General features: G+C 47.6%; 1 protein-coding gene across 1 annotated transcript in view; it reads right to left on the reverse strand.

The window, feature by feature from the left end:
* Nucleotides 1-7586, reverse strand: part of LOC106607082 (uncharacterized) — a 36602-nt gene extending 29016 nt beyond the window's left edge. The window contains exon 1 of the mRNA XM_014203673.3: nt 7403-7586. The gene's annotated coding sequence lies outside the window, so the exon portion shown is untranslated. The remainder of the gene's footprint in view (nt 1-7402) is intronic.
* Between the last annotated feature and the right edge of the window lie 10762 nt (nt 7587-18348).

Below are 18348 nucleotides of genomic sequence, written 5' to 3' on the forward strand. Positions count from 1 at the left end.
TACCTTTTTGCCCTTTGTGCTGTTGTCTGTGCCTAACAATGTTCCTACCTTGTTGTTGTTGTGTTGCTACCATGCTGTGCTACTATGCTGTTGTTGTCTTAGGTCTCTCTTTATGTAGTGTTGTCTCTCTTGTCATGATGTGTGTGTTGTCCTAAAACAAGTATATCCCAGCCCCCGTCCCCGCAGGAGGCCGTTTGCCTTTTGTTAGGCTGCCATTGTAAATAACAATTTGTTCTTAATTGACTTGCCTAGTTAAATAAAGGTTAAATAAAAAATAAAAATAGATTAGATTGAGGCAGAATGAACAGCCATTGTCTGATGAGCCTCCAAATGTCAATCCAAATCCTACACATCTGACCTCATATCCCTTGGGCGTACTACTGAATTAATTTGTGTACAGTATAAATACGTATTCAAAATCTGAAGTATTGCTTCTTGAATTTTGTGGCAGTCGAGGTCCTTAGATGTTACATAGTCATTGTAACAACACGTTGTCCAATCCATAACGCTCAGCTGTGTCATTTAGGCGGAAGTTCCTTTCAACATGTCAGAGTTGGATGGTAAATGTTCCAATAAATGTTGATTTATGGTCCCCTACCAGCCATTTCCCCGGCAGTGGCATCCATCCCCTCAATCATGGGTCGCGTGAAAGTAATGGGGGCTGTGGAACAGGACAGAGCAACCCCATAAATAATAAAGAAGGGAAGGCAAGGCGGTGTTAGCCGCAGCGGCCATAATCCTTTGTCTGTAATCACATTTGTAGGCCCAGCTTCGTCAGGCAAATCCGTCGAGGTTTTGTGTCTAATGGTGTCTTTTCATCAAGGCATACATCTGATTCACGACTCTGGAGTGACAGCCCATTGTCTCCTCCCGGAACCCAGAATCCTCAGGGTTTTCTCAAGCTGTCAGCTTGTGTGTCCACGGGCTACATTAAGCTGATGACGGGATGGGATTTTGTGGGGAGAAGAAGAGCGGGCATGGCTGAATGCAAACAGCTCAAAGCTCTCCATCAATCTAATTGTGTTAGAGACTGTGCTGCTGATATCACCAAGGAGATATCACGGAGAGCAGCACTCAAATGTGTTAATTGAGTTGACACTCGATTTCCAAATCCACGGGCAGGATTTTAGTTTTGCCTCATCTAAGGAACAGTACTGTACATTTCCATATCCATTCAATCTACTGTAACAATTATACAAACTACAGTACAAAATAATTTTGCACAGTAAGCTAATTCCTCCATATCGCAGAACATCTGTTCAAGACCAGAACTGCCTGAGGTTATGGAGCAGCAGATAATCAGTATCAAACTGCATGGTTAACTTCTCTAGGGCCGGCGGGACGAAATCGTCCCACCTACGTAACAGCCAGTGGAATCCTGTGGCGCGTTATTCAAATACCTTAGAAATGCTATTACTTCAATTTCTCAAACATATGACTATTTTACACCATTTTAAAGACAAGACTCTCGTTAATCTAACCACACTGTCCGATTTCAAAAATGTTTTACAACCAAAGCAAAACATTAGATTATGTCAGCAGAGTACCCAGCCAGAAATAATCAGACACCCATTTTTCAAGCTAGCATATAATGTCACAAAAACCCAGAAGACAGCTAAATGCAGCACTAACCTTTGATGATCTTCATCAGATGACACACCTAGGACATTATGTTATACAATACATGCATGTTTTGTTCAATCAAGTTCATATTTATATAAAAAATGTCACGCTTGTCGTCGGTTAAAGAGGACCAAAACGCAGCAGGTATGTAAATGCTCATCTCGACGTTTTAATGAATACAAAATGAACACCAAAATAACAAACAGAAATAACGATCGACAAAAACAGTCTGGCAAAGCATAAGGCTAAACGTAGAACAATCACCCACAAATAACAAACACAAACACACCCTAATATATGGGACTCTCAATCAAAGGCAGATAGACAACACGTGCCTTCAACTGAGAGTCCCAACCCCAATTAACCAAACATAGAAACAGACATACTAGACTAAACATAGAATACCTGAAAACCAAACAGTGCCCAAAAACCCCGGAATACTTAAACCAAATGCCCCTTCAACAAAACACACCACCCCGAACCACATAAAACGAATACCCTCTGCCACGTCCTGACCAGACTACAATACCAATTAACCTTATACTGGCCAGGACGTGACAGTACCCCCCCTTAAAGGTGCTAACCCCGGAAGCACCTTAACAAAAATAACCCCAAGCAACACCAAAAATAAAAATTCCCCCTTACTAAAGGGAGGGAAGGGAGGGTGGCTGCCGTCAACGACGGCACTGTGCTACACCCCCCCTCCCCAACCCACCTATCTCTGGAGGTGGCTCCGGCTCAGGCCGTTCCAGGCTGTCGGGGCAGTCTGGCAACTCGGGACAGTCTGGGCAGTCTGGCAGCTCGGGACAGTCTGGGCAGTCTGGCAACTCGGGACAGTCTGGGCAGTCTGGCAACTCGGGACAGTCTGGCAACTCGGGACAGTCTGGGCAGTCTGGCAACTCGGGACAGTCAGGGCAGTCTGGCAACTCGGGACAGTCAGGGCAGTCTGGCCACTCCGGCAGTTCAGGGCAGTCTGGCCACTCCGGCAGTTCAGGGCAGTCTGGTCACTCCGGCAGTTCAGGGCAGTCTGGCCACTCCGGCAGTTCAGCGCAGTCTGGCCACTCCGGCAGTTCAGCGCAGTCTGGCCACTCCGGCAGTTCAGCGCAGTCTGGCCACTCCGGCAGTTCAGCGCAGTCTGGCCACTCCGGCGACTGTTGACTGGCGGGCAGCTCCGACGACTGTTGACTGGCGGGCAGCTCCGACGACTGTTGACTGGCGGGCAGCTCCGACGACTGTTGACTGGCGGGCAGCTCCGACGACTGTTGACTGGCGGGCAACTCCGACGACTGTTGACTGGCGGGCAGCTCTGATGACGACTTTTGACTGGCGGGCAGCTCTGATGACGACTGTTGACTGGCGGGCAGCTCCGACGACTGTTGACTGGCGGGCAGCTCCGACGACTGTTGACTGGCGGGCAGCTCCGACGACTGTTGACTGGCGGGCAGCTCCGACGACTGTTGACTGGCGGGCAACTCCGACGACTGTTGACTGGCGGGCAGCTCTGATGACGACTGTTGACTGGCGGGCAGCTCTGATGACGACTTTTGACTGGCGGGCAGCTCTGATGACGACTGTTGACTGGCGGGCAGCTCCGACGACTGTTGACTGGCGGGCAGCTCCGACGACTGTTGACTGGCGGGCAGCTCCGACGACTGTTGACTGGCGGGCAGCTCCGACGACTGTTGACTGGCGGGCAGCTCCGGTGACTGTTGACTGGCGTGGCTGGGTTTACGCACTTGAAGGCTGGTGCGGGGAGCGGGAACAGGACGAGTCGGACTGGGTTGACGCGCTTCCGGGTCCGCACGAGAGACAGGAGCTGGAAACCCAGGGCTATGGAGGCGCACAGTCGGTCTTGATCTTCCCTCCTGCACAACCCGTCTTGGCTGGATGGAACTAGTAGCCCTGTACGAGCGGGGTGCTGGTACAGGGCAGACTGGGCTGTGCAGGGGCCTGATGGTAGCCGTGCGTAGAGCGGGAGTTGGGTAGCCTGGTCCTCGGAGGCGTACCGGCGACCAGATGCGCTGCGCAGGCATCCTCCTACCAGGCTGGATGCCCGCTCTAGCACGGCACCTGCGAGGGGCTGGAACAACGCGCACCGGACTGTGCGTGCGTATGGGTGAGATAGTGCGCTCCTCAGCGAAACATGGCGCTCTCCACCCCATACGCTCCTCCATATAACCACGGGTAGCTGGCTTCCGGCTCTTCCTATGCCTAGCCAAACATCCCGTGTGCCCCCCCAAAAAAATTATTGGGGGTGCCTCTCGTGCTTCACCCTCAGCGCGTCCATGGCCTCGTACCTCCGCCACTCTGCCTTGGCTGCCTCAATTTCCCACTGCGGGCGGCAATAATCCCCAGCCTGGTGCCAAGGTCCGGCCCCGTCCAGAACTTCCTCCCAGGTCCACTTCTCCCGCCAGTCCAACTCGAAGGCTCTCTGCTCCTTCCTCTGCTGCTTGGTCCATAGTTGGTGGGTGATTCTGTCACGCTTGTCGTCGGTTAAAGAGGACCAAAACGCAGCAGGTATGTGAATGCTCATCTCGACGTTTTAATGAATACAAAATGAACACCAAAATAACAAACAGAAATAACGATCGACAAAAACAGTCTGGCAAAGCATAAGGCTAACACCCACAAATAACAAACACAAACACACCCTAATATATGGGACTCTCAATCAAAGGCAGATAGACAACACCTGCCTTCAACTGAGAGTCCCAACCCCAATTAACCAAACATAGAAACAGACATACTAGACTAAACACAGAATACCTGAAAACCAAACAGTGCCCAAAAACCCCGGAATACTTAAACCAAATGCCCCTTCAACAAAACACACCAACAGCTTTTTTACATTAGCATGTGACGTTCAGAACTAGCATACCACCCGCAAACTTCCAGTGAATTTACTAAATTACTCACGATAAACGTTCACAAAAAGCATAACAATTATTTTAAGAATTATAGATACAGAACTCCTCTATGCACTCGATATGTCCGATTTTAAAATAGCTTTTCGGTGAAAGCACATTTTGCAATATTCTAAGTAGATAGCCCGGCATCACAGGGCTAGCTATTTAGACACCCAGCAAGTTTAGCACTCACCAAAGTCAGATTTACTATAAGAAAAATGTTATTACCTTTGGTGTTCTTCGTCAGAATGCACTCCCAGGACTTCTACTTCAATAACAAATGTTGGTTTGGTCCCAAATAATCCATAGTTATATCCAAATAGCGGCGTTTTGTTCGTGCGTTCAAGACACTATCCGAAAGGGTAAATAAGGGTTACGAGCATGGCGCATTTCGTGACAAAAAAATTCTAAATATGCCATTACCGTACTTCGAAGCATGTCAACCGCTGTTTAAAATCCATTTTTATGCCATTTTTCTCGTAAAAAAGCGATAATATTCCGACCGGGAATCTGCATTTAGGTAAACAGACGAAAGAAAATAAAGCATGGGGTCGACTCGGGCACGCGCCTAAGCCCATAGTACTCTGATCGGCCACTTGCCAAAAGCGATAATGTGTTTCAGCCAGAGGCTGCCTCGATATCGTTCAGCTTTTTCCCGGGCTCTGAGAGCCTATGGGAGCCGTAGGAAGTGTCACGTTAGAGCAAAGATCCTCAGTCTTCAATAAAAAGAGCCAAGATGAAGAACAACTTGTCAGACAGGCCACTTCCCATATAGAATCCTCTCAGGTTTTTGCCTGCCATATGAGTTCTGTTATACTCACAGACACCATTCAAACAGTTTTAGAAACTTTAGGGTGTTTTCTATCCAAAACCAATAATTATATGCATATTCTAGTTACTGGGCAGGAGTAGTAACCAGATTAAATCGGGTACGTTTTTTATCCGGCCGTGTCAATACTGCCCCCTACCCCCAACAGGTTAATGTTCCTCTCTCTGGAATCCATTTTCCTTCCTGTGACTGAAGCTCTGACATTTAACTGTAATGGCTCGGAAGAACATGAACCACTCAGCCATATTTTCAGGATACAGCGCTGCTTCTCTTTGAGATGATTGACAATAAGTTAGCCATGTACCAAGTGCTTCTGAAGTAAGTCTCTTACCTGACGTGATGTGAAACATCAAATATTCAAGAGAGCAGAATTCACCTGCCTTTACAAGCGCAGCGCACCCCACCACTGAAAATCGTTGGCTCTGGACAGGTGCAAAGCCCTAGTTCCAATCTAATCTCGGTTAACCCAGAACTAAAATCTCACCTAATTTGGTTATGTTTATGTAGTCTGTCCACGAAAGATTAGTTCCAACTAAACAACCAATACTCTGAATGTTTAAGGGGGCACAACCTTTTGGTACTATAATATTGTTACTCGCAATCTCTTCAACGGGAATTTTAGTTGGCTGTTTGAGATTTTACACATCGACAAGAAGTCAGGCTGCAAACCGGCTGTAAAGGCTTGACTCCACAGGAGCATAATGTAGTTCAAGATTCTGACCAGATGGAGCCACGAGAACCATCCCTTCACCTCCCTCCTCCCCCCTCCCCTGGTGTTCCTCCCTCTGTGTTCTACCTAATGAAGCACTTTGCTGGAGCATGTGGGTGTCTTTAAGTGAGTCTCACCCGCCTCAGGCCCAATCTGGATGCTCATAACACTGGCAGATACTCTACACGCTGCATATTTCCCTCTCTTTCAGAGAGCAGAGCGATGGCTTCAGACGCCGTCCACCCTAGCACCAACACTACCACTCTGATGATGTGAAATCAATATGAACATTAGTGCCCTAATCACTGCTAATGTTCTTTATGATCGTTACACATTTACTCATTCATTACAACACATTGCTTTGATATTCATATTCACATGAATATCCTTATTCACATGACTATCATTATGGTAATGGGGATATTTTGCCTGACAACAAGCTCTATATTTGGTAGGTGGAGCCTGTGTCAATTCTAGACTAGTTATCTCCTATGAAGATCCTCAGCCTGATGCTGATATGTGTTTAAGCTCTGTTGCAGAAGACGTCACAGAGTAATGAGGGACTGTCTCTGTACTGCAGCATAGAGGCCAAGAGCTGGAGTGGTGATGTTGGAATGGTGTGGTGTGGCTGGAATGTAGTAATACTTAATTCCAATTAGACTAAATTTGATTATTGTGCCCTGGCTGAGAATCACTAAGCAATTTGTCTCCTTAAGCATTGAAGCCATTTTAGGGGATGTTGCCATGGAGTAGGTTAGTTAATGAAACGCTCACTGTTAGAGATGTGTCAGTCGTCTATGACTGACAGGATGTTTATCAGTATTGAGTGGGCCACAAAAGCAGCTATTTAAATGCACACCTTATATTAATGTGCACCAAGTCACAGTCATCTCTCCTATACCAAAAGCAGGGATTTGTGTCTTAAACTTTGCCAATAGTGAGGTGACAAAGTTCTTCAGATCAGGAATGCCCAAAAATGAACATTTATTTTTTAACATCAGGCAGTCTATTGTGAAATGGTGCCAGGTACTTGGTTTTTCCACTTTGAACAGGAATACAATGAAAGCTGAACAGATTCATTTCACATGATATTCATAAAAATGTGTAATTATATTGAACCAGCCCAGTTACAACATTATAATAAGCAATGTTGCAAAACAAAAAAAAAGATCTGTGGCACAACTTCAATGTTCAATAATATTGCAACTTCATTGGATATGATAATACGAAGTTGACCCGCAGAGTGGACTTTTAAAAGAGATGATGAACTACAATAGTTTACATACAAGTGAAATGACGTGTAAAACATTTGAACAAATAGGTAAATAGCCTTACCTTGCGTTACTTTCACTCGCAGTTGGAATGTAGAACAAGCGCACAGAAAGATATGGTTCAAGGACTCAGGTTGAAAAAGTTATGAACTCTTCAATCAGATTTGACTGTATTTTCCACTTCTACGATGTGTAACGTTTGGTATGAAAACTGCTGGGAAGTTAGTCAGAAAACACGAATTCGTTTGTGGGAGTGACCACAAAGTTCAGTGAGACGTAATAGGAGGCTAGAGTAGCCCACTCCATAATGAACACTTCGGCGCGCCTCTCGTTCAGGGAAGATACCAGGGAAGAAGAATAGCATGCTCCAGAAGAATGCTCGAGACGGTTAACTACTGCAATAGTCTTAGCGTTTTATTTTCTAAAAACAGTTTTAGAATATGTCTTGCCAGGATAGGTAGCGAAAAAAAAGGAAAGTGAAACGTTAACTTGAGGTCGGCTGTTCTTGGTTATCTCATCAGTTTTCTTGGGGTCGGTTAAGTTAAGATAACAAGGTGTAGCCTATGGCCAGATACCAGATACAGTATGGGCCATATACCACAAAGTAGACATGTTAGGGACCTTTCCATGGTATGCACTCGATTGTAAACGTCATTGTCACATGTCTGGAAAAGGCCTCAATATGTATAAACATACTTATTGTCACGGGCAGATAAATAGCAGGAGGGATGAGTCAGGCGCAGGAGACTGAGGTCCGTTGAACACAACGTTTTAATACTGCCAAGGGCTAAATCCAAAGACAAGGCTGGGTGCACAAAATAAACTAAGGAGAATAGCTCCACTCTCCAAAATAGACGGGGCGCGGCCCCGCAACCCTAATGCCTATCCAACAACGTAGTGAACAAACTACGTACATCAATTCTACCCCAACAACACGTAACATGAAACGATCCCGCACGAATCCTAACTAAACACAGACAAACTAAATACCCCCCCACTAATGATAAACAAGAAACAGGTGCAACCTAAAACAGACATAACTAACAGACACTGAAACATGGATTGGTGGCAGCTAGTAGGCCGGCGATGACAACCGCCGAGCACCGCCCGACCGGGGAGAGGCGCCACCTTCTGTGGACGTTGTGACAGTACCCCCCCCCGACGCGCGCCGACGCCGGCCTCGGGGACGACCCGGAGGGCAAGGCGCTGGGCGATCCGGGCGGAGGCTGTGGAATCTCCTCAGCAGGGCTGGATCCAGAATGTCCCCCACCGGGACCCAGCACCTCTCCTCCGGACCGTACCCCTCCCAGTCCACGAGGTACTGCAGGCCCCCTACCCGATGTCGGGAGTCCAAGATGGACCGGACTGTGTACGCCGGGGCCCCCCCCCGATGTCCAGGGGGGTCGGAGGGACCTCCCGTACCTCAACATCCTGCAGCGGACCAGCTACCACCGGCCTGAGGAGAGACACATGAAACGAGGGGTTCATACAGTAATATGAAGGAAGTTGTAACCTATAACACACCTCGTTTATTCTCCTCAGGACTTTGAATGGCCCCACAAATCGCAGACCCAGCTTCCGGCAGGGCAGGCGGAGGGACAGGTTCCGGGTCGAGAGCCAGACTCTGTCCCCTGGTTTGAACACGGGGGCCTCACTGCGGTGGCGGTCAGCGCTCTCCTTGTGCCATCCTATAGCTCGTTTCAGGCACTCCTGTACGGCACTCCAGGTCTCCTTCAAGCGCTGGACCCATTCCTCCACTGCAGGAGCCTCCGTCTGGCTCTGATGCCATGGCACCAGGACCGGCTGGTACCCTAACACCACCTGGAAGGGCGACAGGTTAGTGGAGGAGTGGCGCAGAGAGTTCTGCGCAATCTCGGCCCATGGCACGAACCTCGCCCACTCCCCCGGCCGGTCCTGGCAATAGGACCGCAGGAACCTGCCCACATCCTGGTTGATGCGTTCCACCTGCCCATTACTCTCGGGGTGGAAACCCGAAGTCAAACTGACCGAGACCCCCAGCCTCTCCATAAACGCCTTCCACACCCTAGACGTGAACTGGGGACCCCGATCAGAGGCGATGTCCTCGGGCACCCCGTAGTGCCGGAAGACATGCGTAAACAGGGCCTCCGCGGTCTGTAGGGCCGTAGGAAGACCGGGCAAAGGGATCAGACGACAGGACTTAGAGAACCGATCCACAACGACCAGGATTGTGGTGTTCCCCTGAGAAGGCGGGAGATCCGTGAAGAAATCAGGCTGATATGTTCCTCATGACCCCCCCCGCGTCACCATGACCAGAGGCACTGTGACCTCCCTCACTTGACCAGACCCTAGTGGTCGACTATCTAGGGCATGTACGTGGAAGGGTTGGTCCAGCTGAACCAGGGGAATCCCTAACTTATTAGCGACCCCACGGTCCATAAAACTCCCAGCTGCGCCTGAATCGACTAGTGCCTTATACTGGAAGTGAGGGGAAAACTCAGGAAAACAAACAGAGGTGTACACGTGGTCGACAGGAGGCTCTGGGTGTGGCTGGTGCTGACTCACCTGGGGGGTTGATGTGGTGCTCTGCCTGCCATCTGAATTCCTGGGGGAACCTCTCCAGCACCGGTCGGCAGTGTGTCCTCTACTACCACAGTGGGTGCAGGAGAGGCCCCCCACTCCAGTCCTCCTAGCAGCAGCCCCTCCTATCTCCATGGGCGTTGGAGCAGGAGGGCTGGGAGGTGGAACAAACAGGCCCCAACTGGAACGCCCCCGGGCAGCCAGCAGGTTGTGCAGCCTGATGGACGAATCGATAAGCTGGTCCAGGGTAGTTGTATGGTCCCGGCAAGCCAGCTCTCGGCGGACGTCCTCACGAAGACTACACCTGTAGTGGTCAATCAGGGCCCGCTCATTCCACCCCGATCCTGCGGTGAGAGTCCGGAAATCCAGGGCAAAGTCCTGAGCGCTCCTCGTCTCCTGCCTCAGGTGAAATAATCGCTGAAATAATCGGTGAACTCCGGGTAGTCGTCCTTAGCCGAGTCTGGGCCCTCCCAGATGGCGTTGGCCCATTCTAGGGCTCTACCAGTGAGGCATGAGACGAGGACGCTCACCCTCTCTTCATCGGAGGGAGGGGGCCGGACGGTCGCCAGGTACAGATCCAACTGCAGCAAAAACCCCTTGCACCCGGCGGCCGCCCCATCAAACTCCCTGGGAGCCATGATCCGGATCCCACCCGTACTGGATTCGGTGGGTAACGGTAGGGGCGCAGGGTGATGAATCGGCACTGGTGGGGGTGCGGGAGCGACTCTCTCCCAGCTCTCCAAACGGACCAGCACCTGATCCATGGCCGTGCCCAGCCGGTGGAGGAGGCTGGCATGTTGGGAGACTTGTTCCGCCATAGATGGTGCTTGGAGTCAGCTCCTGCTGACTCCATAGTTGGTGCGGGATTCTGTCACGGGCAGATAAATAGCAGGAGGGATGAGTCAGGCGCAGGAGATTGAGGTCCGTTGAACACAACGTTTTAATACTGCCAAGGGCAAAATCCAAAGACAAGGCAGGGTGCACAAAATAAACGAAGGAGAATAGCTCCACTCTCCAAAATAGACGGGGCGCGGCCCGGCAACCCTAATGCCTATCCAACAACGTAGTGAACAAACTACGTACATCAATTCTACCCCTACAACACGTAACATGAAACGATCCCGCACGAATCCTAACTAAACACAGACAAACTAAATACGCCCCCACTAATGATAAACAAGAAACAGGTGCAACCTAAAACAGACATAACCAACAGACACTGAAACATGGATCGGTGGCAGCTAGTAGGCTGACGACGACGACCGCCGAGCACCGCCCGACCGGGGAGAGGCGCCACCTTCTGTGGACGTTGTGACACTTATACTTTTTTTTATATTTACACCATTGAAAACCCATTGATTATTACTTGATAATTCAGGAGATGGAAACCATCTAATCCACTAATAGTGTCTGCTTGGATGAGTGCATGGTCTATCACCAAGGCAGAGTGGAGTCATTATGGGAGTGCTCCTTTGATAGTGTACACATGAGACAGTGATTAATTATCAGCTCTGTAGGAGGTGTACTTCTTGTCATTATAATGAGCTTGTGTCCCCAGCCAAATTTGACAAATGGGATATTTTCTGCATGCAGGTTTTCTACCTGTCATTTGGGATGCCAGCCTGCTCCAACCTGCGTAACCTTGCAGCGTCATCCATTCAAATGAGCCCTGTGCTACCTACATTTCCATCTCATTAACACCCTAAACCTCAGTGTACTCTGCCTCGGGACCCCATCTGGTGTGTTCACAATAACATGCATCATTTCCCCCATGCCTGAAGGCTTCTCTGCAGTCTCTCTTACATGAACAAGACGCTCCATCAGAACCTGTAAAAATAACTGAAGCGCGTAAAACAAAACACATTATTTCATTTTCTAATCAGCATCAAAGCATCTCACCTAGTCCCTGTCGCTTGCATGGCTAGCCCACTCACTGTACCCATTCAGTCCATATTTATGACACAAACCTGAAGCAGCCCAACACAAAGCATAGACTACAGTACAGCTTCAGCACTGCGGGAGCGCAAGCATGGAGACCACTCTAGCAGACATTTGCAGAAGGTTAAGAGAGGTCAGTCAGGCATTTGTGCGGCTGACTGAACATTGTGTCACACCTTGTGTCGCTCTGAGCACCCTCTCCTCTCACATCTGTGTTACCTAACTGCTCATTGGGTTAGGGTTAGGGTTAACGCTAACTGATCATTGGGTTAGGGTTAGGGTTAACGCTAACTGATCATTGGGTTAGGGTTAGGGTTAACGCTAACTGATCATTGGGTTAGGGTTAGGGTTAACTCTAACTGATCATTGGGTTAGGGTTAGGGTTAACTCTAACTGATCATTGGGTTAGGGTTAGGGTTAACGCTAACTGATCATTTGGTTAGGGTTAGGGTTAACGCTAACTGATCATTGGGTTAGGGTTAGGGTTAACTCTAACTGATCATTGGGTTAGGGTTAGGGTTAACGCTAACTGATCATTGGGTTAGGGTTAGGGTTAACGCTAACTGATCATTTGGTTAGGGTTAGGGTTAACGCTAACTGATCATTGGGTTAGAGTTAGGGTTAACGCTAACTGATCATTGGGTTAGGGTTAGGGTTAACTCTAACTGATCATTGTTTTATTTCTCAGTGAGCCGAGCAAGGCAGACCAAGGCCAACAGTATGAGGCTGTTTAGACAGCAGACCAAGGCCAACTGTATGAGGCCATTTAGACAGCAAACCAAGGCCAACAGTATGAGGCCGTTTAGACAGAAGACCAAGGCCAACAGTATGAGGCCGTTTAGACTGCAGACCAAGGCCAACAGTATGAGGCCGTTTAGACAGCAGACCAAGGCCAACAGTATGAGGCCGTTTAGACAGCAGACCAAGGCCAACAGTATGAGGTTGTTTAGACAGCAGACCAAGGCCAACAGTATGAGGCCGTTTAGACAGCAGACCAAGGCCAACAGTATGAGGTTGTTTAGACAGCAGACCAAGGCCAACAGTATGAGGCCGTTTAGACAGCAGACCAAGGCCAACAGTATGAGGCTGTTTAGACAGCAGACCAAGGCCAATAGTATGAGGCTGTTTAGACAGCAGACCAAGCTGAGGAATGTACAGGATGTAGGATTTTCATTTGACCTATATTGTCACAGCAAAATAATCATACAGCAACAGGATTTGAACGTTTAGTCCATAATGTTGCTTGATCGGTGGTTAGGGTATTAGCTGGCCAAAAGTAGGCTACATGAAAAGTGCATTACTGTTAATATAATTGTGTGTTATTGGGCATTTTCAGTGAATTTATATAAATCACAAAGCTTATCTGAATTTCCTGTGGTCAGGAAGATTCTCAGCAACAAAAGACTGATCAAATTAAGATTCTACATCTGTAGTCTATTGTTGTGTGTCTGATTAATGAGTTGCCCCTATGCACCACAGCTGGAGCCTTGGCTTGGCATTGTATATGTGCACATATGTGTGTATGCGTAGGCATGCACATGTGTCTTATTTTCCAATCTTTCTGCAGACTGATCTGCCTGAGTGGAGGGTGTCCACGTAGGAAATGTGTTATGCCATTACATTGTTAAAGGAAATATGCAGTCATTTTTGCAATTAAATCCAAACCTCTGGATTTGTACTGCTATTTGTTCAGTTCTCTGACTGCACATCAGACTGACTGCCCAATACTGCAGGATCATCACATTCTTTATATTGGATGGATGCCCATCAAATGTAAGACTCTCACAAAATCGATCACCTAAATAATTCAAACTGGTCAGTATGCAGGTGTTATAGACAGTAAAACCAGACCGGAGGTGCTTACGTATTCACATACATGTACAGTATATATGAATATTCTATTAATTTGGTGTATGTTTGTGCAAAGTGCATGCATGTGTAAATGTATGTGTACATCCCATGAAGTCCACCCATGTTGGGTTTGGGTTTGTCTTTTTGTGTCTCGGTGTGCAGCGTAGAGGCGGGGTTACCACGGTAACCACACATCCACATCTCCCACAGTGAGAATACCCGGCCCCCTCCACCTCCCTCTCTCCTTACCGCCCTCTATCCCTCCCTCCTCTTCTCCCTATTCCTCCTCTGTCTGTATTGATCAGTCAGTTATGTTCTCACCGGGCAGAGCAGGGCAGGGAAGGGGAGGAGACCCATGGGACAGACATCCAATGTGCTGTAAACCATAACGGCCTAATAATGGGCAGATTCCTCATTTCCACAATGCCGTAGCCGTATCTCATCCCCACTCTGACAATCCCACCGAACCAGAACAGCAATGCATGCTCAGCGCCTGAGTGGTAGTGAGGGGGGAGCTGGGTCTGGTGTTAAGGCTAGGGCAGGGGCTATAGAGCTGGGCAACTACTCTTTTAGTACAGCCCTAGCTTCCACATGATCGTCCCCATTTATATTTGACCATTGACTGACCTACTATGGCTATGATTAAATCAAATTTGATTATATTTATCACATGCTTACAAGCCGTTCCTAACGATGCAGAGTTTAAAAACAATAATAAAAACAAAAATGTTAACACAATTATGATAATTTTTTGAATACAGGTCGTGCACAACTACAAATAGAAGTATAAACAGTCTTGCATTGCTTTATGCTTGCCGAGAGGGGTTACCCCCTGTGGCTGTGTTGATTTATGCTGTAGGTACATATTTATATACTGTATGTGTATAGGTCAGATACTATACAGAGAGCACTGTGTGTTTAGCTAATGTGGCTAATGCCTATCAGCCTCTCAGTGGTAATGCTATATTAATGAAGGTGAGTGAGTCATTGTGGAGTTAACCGTGGTTGACCTGCTGATTCATTTAACACCTCAGGGTGGAATGGGGAGCACTTAGAGGTCCTCATATAAACACTCCCACTAAAACTCAAGAGCTTTTCTGGCCACAAGGGATTCGGGCTCTCAGTGCCAGAGGCGTCACTACAGACCCTGGTTCGATTCCAGGCTGTATCATAACCGGCCATGATTGGGAGTTCCATAGGGCGGTGCACAATTAGCCCAGCGTTGTTTGGTTTTGGCTGGGGTAGGCCGCCATTGTAAATAAGAATTTGTTCTTAACTGACTTGCCCAGTTAAATAAAAAATTATTCTCACTACTGGCCAATCAATGTTTAAAATGTTATTTAAAATCTGTTTCAAAGTGCTACTGAGCATGTGTGAGAAGGTGGGGTTTTGAAACTAGACAGAACTGGGGGGGCATAGCTACCTTGGTATAATGGGGTCTATTTTGAAGACATGTGTACCATGATTCAGATGTGAGCTGACTGCGGCTGCACTAAAATCCCGCTGGCTACTGAATGAGGATATTCTTCATGCGGTGAAACTGTGAGCCCCAGATCTTCACAGTATGATCACATAGCAAAGTTTGACACGTACTTTCATCAATAGCCTGAGCCCACAGTCCCTTCCCCTGGAATGTTACACACACATTAATAATAGGACAGACTGCCCCCATCAAGAATATCAGAGCGTGTCATTGATATTGTTAATATGATAAGATTTGGCAAGAACATGTATGTCAACCCCCCTCAATTTGAGGACTTTATTGGCATGGGAAAAATATGTTTATATTGCCAAAGCAAGGGAAATAGATAATAAACAAAAGTGAAATAATTGTTATTGTTTAACAGTAAACATTACACTCTGTTACGCTCGTCTGAAGAAGGAGACCAAGATGCAGCGTGGGGGGGGGGGGGGGGGCACACAACACTGGAGACACAGTGCGCATCACCGCATAACACGGTGCCTGACCGGTCACACGGTCCCCACGGTAAGCACAGGAGTTGGCTCAGGTCTAAACCCTGACTCCGCCAATCTCCCCGTGTGCCCCAAAAAATGGGGGGGGAGCTGCCTCTCGGGCTTCCGTTGTTGCACTAATTCCTCGTATCGTCACCGTTCCTCTCTTGCTGCCTCCATCTGCTCCCTTGAACAGCGATACTCCCCAATCCGCGTCCAGGGCCCTTCTCCATTCATAATTTCCTCCCAAGTCCACTCATCTTGGCCACGCTGCTTGGTCCGGTTTTGGTGGGATCTTCTGTTACGTTCATCTGAAGAAGGAGACCAAGGTGCAGCGTGGTAAGCGTACATCTTACTTTATTTGATGAACACCAACAAAATACAAAAACCGAACATAACGTTCTGCAGGGCTAAATACGGCGCAATGCAATAGCAACATCCCACAATCAACAGGTGGGAAAAGACTGCCTAAATATGATCCCCAATCAGAGACAACGATAGGGTTCCCAATCAGAGGCAGCTGTCTATCAGGCCAACATAGAAATACCTAAACTAGAGTACCTGTCACGGGCGTCGTAGGGATTACGACGCCCAATAAACACCACATAGAAATAGACATACTAGAACTAACAAGAACATAGCCCAACAAACCCCGAAACACTCTAAACAAACACCCCTCTTAAATAAGAACATAGCCCAACAAACCCTGAAACACTCTAAACAAACACCCCTCTTAAATAAGAACATAGCCCAACAAACCCCGAAACACTCTAAACAAACACCCCCTGCCACGCCCTAACCAAACTACAATAACAGACAACCTCTTTTACTGGTCAGGACGTGACAGTACCCACCCTAGTCACACCCTGACCTAACCAAAATAGAGAATAAAAAGGATCTCTAAGGTCAGGGCGTGACACACTCACAAAAGTTCCAAAAGAATAAAGACATTTCAAATGTCATTATGTGCAAAAGGGAAAATAAATAAACATAAATATGGGTTGTATTTACAATGGTGTTTGTTCTTCACTGGTTGCCCTTTTCATTTTTTTTATTTTTATTTTATTTCACCTTTATTTAACCAGGAAGGCTAGTTGAGAACAAGCTCTCATTTTCAACTGCGACCTGGCCAAGATAAAGCATAGCAATTCGACACATACAACAACACAGAGTTACACATGGAATAAACAAAACATACAGCCAATAATACAGTAGAACAAAAGAAAACAAAAAGTCTATATACAGTGAGTGCAAATGAGGTAGGTGAAGGCAATAAATAGGCCATGGTGGCGAAGTAATTACAATATAGCAATTAAACACTGGAATGGTAGATGTGCAGAAGATGAATGTGCAAGTAGAGATACTGGGGTGCAAAGGAGCAAGATAAATAAATAAATACAGTATGGGGATGAGGTAGGTAGATAGATGGGCTGTTTACAGATGGGCTATGTACATGTGCAGTGATCTGTGAGCTGCTCTGACAGCTGGTGCTTAAAGCTAGTGAGGTAGATATGAGTCTCAAGCTTCAGAGATTTTTGCAGTTCGTTCCAGTCATTGGCAGCAGAGAATTGGCAGGAAAGATGGGGATGACCAGTGAGATATACCTGCTGGAGCACGTGCTACGAGTGGGTGCTGCTATGGTGACCAGTGAGCTGAGATAAGGCGGGGCTTTACCTAGCAGACTTGTAGATAACCTGTAGCCAGTGGGTTTGGCGACGAGTATGAAGTGGGGGCCAACCAACGAGAGCGTACAGGTCGCAATGGTGGGTAGTGTATGGGGCTTTGGTGACAAAACGGATGGCACTGTGATAGACTGCATCCAGTCTGTTGAGTAGAGTGTTGGAGGTTATTTTATAGATGACATCACCGAAGTCGAGGATCTGTAGGATGGTCAGGTTTACGAGGGTATGTTTGGCAGCATGAGTGAAAGATGCTTTGTTGCGATATAGGAAGCCGATTCTAGATTTAATTTTGGATTGGAGATGCTTAATGTGAGTCTGGAAGGAGAGTTTACAGTCTAACCAGACACCCAGGTATTTGTAGTTGTCCACGTATTCTAAGTCAAAGCCGTCCAGAGTAGTGATGCTGGACGGGTGAGCAGGTGCGGGCAGTGATCGCTTGAATAGCATGCATTTAGTTTTACTTGCGTTTAAGAGCAGTTGGAGGCCATGGAAGGAGAGTTGTATGGCATTGAAGCTCGTCTGAAGGTTAGTTAACACAGTGTCCAAAGAGGGGCCAGAAGTATACAGAATGGTGTCATCTGCGTAGAGGTGGATCAGAGAATCACCAGCAGCAAGAGCAACATCATTGATGTATACAGAGAAGAGAGTCGGTCCGAGAATTGAACCCTGCGGCACACCCATAGAGACTGCCAGAGGTCCGGACAACAGGCCGTACCTCTGGCCCTTTGACACACTGAACTCTATCAGAGAAGTAGTTGGTAAACCAGGCGAGGCAATCATTTGAGAAACCAAGGCTGTCGAGTCTGCCAATAAGAATGTGGTGATTGACAGAATCGAAAGCCTTGACCCATTACGGATGCAGGCAATGAGGCAGTGATCGCTGAGATCTTGATTGAAAACAGCAGAGGTGTATTTGGAGGGCGAGTTAGTTAGGATGACATCTATGTGTTTACGGATTTGGGGTTGTACCTGGTAGGTTTATTATTATTATTAATAATTTGTGTGAGATTGAGAGCATCAAGCTTAG

Source organism: Salmo salar, chromosome 06 (assembly GCF_965601325.2).
Source record: "Salmo salar chromosome 06, fSalSal1, whole genome shotgun sequence".
Lineage (NCBI taxonomy): Eukaryota > Metazoa > Chordata > Actinopteri > Salmoniformes > Salmonidae > Salmo > Salmo salar.